The sequence below is a fragment of the Portunus trituberculatus genome, chromosome 47, assembly GCF_017591435.1.
Source record: "Portunus trituberculatus isolate SZX2019 chromosome 47, ASM1759143v1, whole genome shotgun sequence".
NCBI lineage: Eukaryota > Metazoa > Arthropoda > Malacostraca > Decapoda > Portunidae > Portunus > Portunus trituberculatus.
In genome coordinates this window covers 14,659,754-14,664,753 of record NC_059301.1, presented here as the reverse complement: position 1 = coordinate 14,664,753, position 5,000 = coordinate 14,659,754, and the positions used below count along the sequence as shown (strand labels likewise).

General features: G+C 48.5%; 2 protein-coding genes across 6 annotated transcripts in view; one reads left to right on the top strand and one right to left on the bottom strand.

Annotated features, from left to right (window-relative positions):
* Positions 1–184, bottom strand: part of LOC123520579 (rab-like protein 6) — a 20,751-nt gene extending 20,567 nt beyond the window's left edge. The window contains exon 1 of the mRNA XM_045282971.1: positions 1–184. This exon is cut by the window's left edge and continues 5 nt beyond it. The gene's annotated coding sequence lies outside the window, so the exon portion shown is untranslated.
* LOC123520581 (protein prune homolog 2-like) overlaps positions 1–5,000 on the top strand; it is a 39,933-nt gene that overhangs the window by 10,008 nt on the left and 24,925 nt on the right. The window lies entirely within an intron of this gene.

Here is a 5,000-nt window from a genome sequence, read left to right as displayed (position 1 = left end):
ATCTCAAGCTTCATATCACCACGATTCTTCCACACACCACGTCAATGCTCAACACAGCAACCACACCAAGGCTTACCTAAGCCTCTCCACCATATTACAGTGATACCACATACAATCATCCGACTTTTACAGTACCACAACACCGTGTCAAAGCGTCACACACAGCTGACCTTCACCTCGGAGACCAGAACACTTCATTGCGCACTATATCACTGCGGTACCACAGCTCTGTCTACGGCCAGTATTCAGGTATTCAGAAACGCACTTCTCTCTCACAAGGACTGTTTTACAAGGCCACAGAGATGACTAGCCGGGTTTCCAATAGTGTTTCTCCAGTTGATAATGTAGAAATCTTGTCACTCTGCCTCTTGAAACGTATAAATACCTTATAAAACTCGTGTAAATTTGAATAAAGCCTCTTGAAATAGTGAAGGTGATGCACAATGTTGGAGAATATGAGTCTATACGCACCGCAGTCTGAGGAACACCATACGATACACACAACCACTCCGCACCACACCATATCGTAACAATAACAATAGAAGCAGTAGTGGCGATGGTGGTGGTGGCGGAGGCGGAGAAATCACAAACACAATAGTAAAACATTCTCTTTCCTAGGCTAGAAATAAGAAAGAATGATAATACACCGCCTTCATATAACTGCCATACGTAGACCTACCGACTTACTGTAGCTTCTTTTATGCTCTCACGTTCATTTAATACCCTCAGAGCCGCCGCCTGGACCGTGAGGAGGCGGTAGTGGCCACGCCCGGATAAGCAGCAACGGCTTGTATAAAAATGACTTCTCCCGTTGATCCTAAACCTGACTCAAGACGCAAGGCAGTGAGGAAGAGAAAGGGAAAGGATCCAGGGGCGCAGGGACAGCAAGGGTCTGAAAACTCGTGAAGTGGGATTGTACGAATGTCTGAAGGCGCGGGAAGGGAGGGAAAGAGGGCTGCAGAGAGAGGATTAAGGGAAGGAGGTAGTGGGGGAGGAAGGTGTGAGGAGATTAGGGTGTCTGAGCGTGATGGCAGTCGACCCGAGGAGGCGGAAGAAAAGGAATGGTAGAAGAGGAGAGGGAAAAAGGAGGACGGGTGGCTTGTGGGTGGTATAGGAGGGTGGAGGAGGGTGGAAAGAGGGAGGAGGTGGAAGTGAGGGGAATAAGAGAGGAGGTGGGTGGTGGTAGCAGAGGTATGGAGGTGAAGGTCAGGCAGGAAGAAAAAGAAGAGGAGGAGGAAGAGGAGGAGGAGGAGGGGGAGGAAAGAAGAAAGGAAAGGAGGAGAGGAAAAAGGTCAACAGGAAAGAGAAGAGGCAAATGGACAGTGAAGGTCGGTAGTGAGGGGAGGGTGGGAAGGGAAATAACAGAGAGAGAGAGAGAGAGAGAGAGAGAGAGAGAGAGGGGGAGGAAGCTTGATAATCGAGGGAAGGGAACGGAAGGGGAGGAGGGAAGGAGGGAGCGGATTGATGGAAGCCTAGGTGTCAGTTGGGAGGGAAGGAAAGGCGAAAGGTCAAAGCAACACAGCTGATTAAATAAAACAAAGGCAACACAGGAACCTCAACTCTAATTACACACAAAAAAAAGCAAAGGATTGGAATGAAAAGACATGCTTAATTACTTTGATCCAAGCACCACCACAGGCATGCTCACCTCTCTAATACCTGCATTCGTGACTCAGTAAAGACAGCGGCGGGTCGAGTATAGGATAATCTGAAAATGATACACTGCGGGATCATGTTTTTGCGTCGTATATCGGTTTTTATTAGTTGCTCTTCACACCCCGCTGAGCCTCAATGGACAAATGAGCCAGAGACGTAGTTATTGCCCGAATCCCGCAGTTCAGTCCACGAGGCAGCCTCTCCCTTACAGGATGCGACTATATACCACTCATGGGCCTCTCTACTGCCAGACGGATTGTACGTGTATGAGTCCTCCAGGCCACGCATCGCTCCACGCTATTTTTTATAGACGAGACGAGGTGTAAGGCAACTTTAGTCTCACTCGCAACTTTTGTTAAACTTGGTACCGACTGGGAATTCTTTGCGGTTATATTTTGCAGGTGCAGTGGTGGTGGCTGTGGTGGACAGCCTGGTAGTGTTGATGGTAATTACTAAAGATTTTATTCACACGAAAAGCCGTTACGGGAATAATGGTTTCATGTAGTGCTGGTTCACGTGTTGTTATGGTAACAAAAGTATCAGCTTATGTAGTGGATATAACAGTTCATTTTTGTTGTAATGATGTAATTAACAAAGTAATAGCAAGTAGCGACAATCACACACTGTCAACATATCGTTTGAGAGAGAGAGAGAGAGAGAGAGAGAGAGAGAGAGAGAGAGAGAGAGAGAGAGAGAGAGAGAGAGAGAACATACACGCACACAGTCCTTTCAAGTTTATAATAATAATAGTAATAAAAATAATAATGATAATAATAATAATAATAATAATAATAATAATAATAATAATAATAATAATAATAATAATAATAATAATAATAATAATAATAATAATAATAATAATAATAATAATAATAATAATAATAATAATAATAATGATAACTAATAATAATAATAGTAGTAATAATAATGGCGGTACCAATGGTAATTCTGACTCGTGATTATTATTTTCAGTCCTAATCGCCAGTAAAAAGGTTGAAATTACTATTGTTGGCAGAGAGAGAGAGAGAGAGAGAGAGAGAGAGAGAGAGAGAGAGAGAGAGAGAGAATTTAACATCAACACAACATACTCTCCCCTCTCCCCTTTCGTGCCCCTCTTCTCTTTCCTTTTCATCTGTTCCCTCTCTCCTTATTTCCTTCTCTCCCTTTCTCTTATTTCCCATCAATGCCTTGCCCCCCTCTTCCTCTTCATTATTATCAGAATATTGTACTATGTATAGTGAGACTGTTGAGAGATATAGAGAGTGAGAGACCTAACCTAACCTAACCTAACCTAACCTAACCTAACCCTATCCTAACCTATCATAACCTAACCTAACCTATCCTAACCTATCCTATCCTAACCTAACCTATCCTAACCTAACCTAACCTATCCTAACCTAACTTATCCTAACCTAACTCTAACCCTTAACCTAACAGAGTGAGTATGTCGCCAGCCACCACCACGAAGCCTGTGTGGCGGTGACTGTGTGGTGTAAAGTGTGGTGCCTTCTTGAGTGGTGGTCGGTGTAGCGTAGCGCGGTGGTATTCAGTGGCAGTAGACTCAAAGCCACTCCAGGCACAAATGGTACATGAATAACGTGAAAGTCATGACCTGCATACACTGGAACAGGGTGATCACTAGGCGACGGCCATACAGGCTGTCTTGGCCCCCGCCTTGGCCATCCCATAGGGCCTTCTTCCTCTTCTTAGAGGGGGACGGAATGGAAGGCTGTAAGACAACGCCCTCCCGTCCCCCCACATATGGCCTCCCATGGGGCTCTCCCCTCCTGTGACGGAGATGGGCCTAGGGAGCGGCCCACCTCTCGCCATCTCCGAGGTCACGGTGAATGACCTCTGGAGTCAGGCTGGTCACGGTCTCGCCAGCCTGAAGAGCATGCTCCCTCTCCTGCCGGGGATGGGCCTGGGGACCGACCCATCTCTGGCCATCCCCAAGGTCATGGTGTAAGACCTCTGGGGTCAGGCTGTCCACGGTCTCGCTAGCCTGACGAATATGTTCTTTTTCCCGCCGGGGCTGGGCCTGGGGAACGACCCACCTCCGAACATGCTGAAGGTTCATTACCGTGACCTTGGGAGTGAGGTCACAGTACGTGACCTCGGTGGTCAAGGTGGCCACGGTCTCACTGGGGTTTGTATAAATGACATATGGGGGCAGAATAAGCTTGGTTTGGCCAGCCTGGGGGGGCAGGCTGACAATGTGCTCGGTTTCTGCTGGTTCCTGCTTGTCCTCTTGAGGTGGACTTGGCTCGTCCAGGAGCTTCTTGCTGTAATACACCGCGACTTTTCCATCCTTAGCCTGGTCTGCTTCGAGGCTGAAGAATAGGGCGGAGCAGCGCCCGATAGTGTTTGCCCGGAGACCCACCAGCAGGTCAGCCAGTGGGATCTCACGGCGGGCCACGAGACACTCTCCCGCCAGGAAGTCCACCCTGACGGGCGTGGAGCCGTTCTTCTTGGTGACCCTGCCAACGGGCACCAAGGTTCTGCAGGCAGACCTGTGCTGGCCTGCCCCGTCCCTTGCGCTGGGGAAGCTGAAGGCCCCCAGCAGGCGCCGGCCTCCCTTGCCTCTGCTGCGGGGCAGACAGAGGGTGAGGCGGTCGGCGCCTCCACACTGGCCCACCACCTCCAGGTGGGCCAACACCTTTAGAGAGCTGTTGCACTGACCCATTGATTTATCTTGTTTGGTTTCCTTTACTTCGATATAAATCAAAATGTTTCCTTGTAGCAGTTTTGTCAAAATGTGTTGAAACAAGATGATGCCTCAACCGCCGCCCTCGCTCATTCACTCACTGACTCACTCATTCACTCACTCACTCACTGACTCACTATAAGACAGACTGAGATACTGGTCGAGAGACTGGCTGTCTGACTCAATGAGAGAGAGAGAGAGAGAGAGAGAGAGAGAGAGAGAGAGAGAGAGAGAGAGAGAGAGAGAGAGAGAGAGAGAGAGAGAGAGAGAGAGAGATGTGATAGTTCAGTTTCAATGTGAGTGAAGCAATACCGAATGGTTCATTGATTGACCACGCAGCGTGCCCTGTATGAGGCCCTGCAATGAAGCCTCTCAACTCCCTAGGTGAGACGGTTAGCGAGATGTGGGTCCTTAAGCTCTCTGCACGCCGCTAGTTACTTCTCAACCCTTTTGACGTTTTTTGCACCACCCACTCACTGAGATCAAGCCGTGGCTTACTCAAGGCCCGTTAAGGAAAGGCTGACCCACCAGCTGACCTGAAAATTACTGACCTGCGGGCTGCGTCGTAAAGGGGAAGAGCAGACCAGAGGAAACCTTGGACGTTGCAAGAGAAAAGGAATTTGTCTTCTGAACGGCGCGC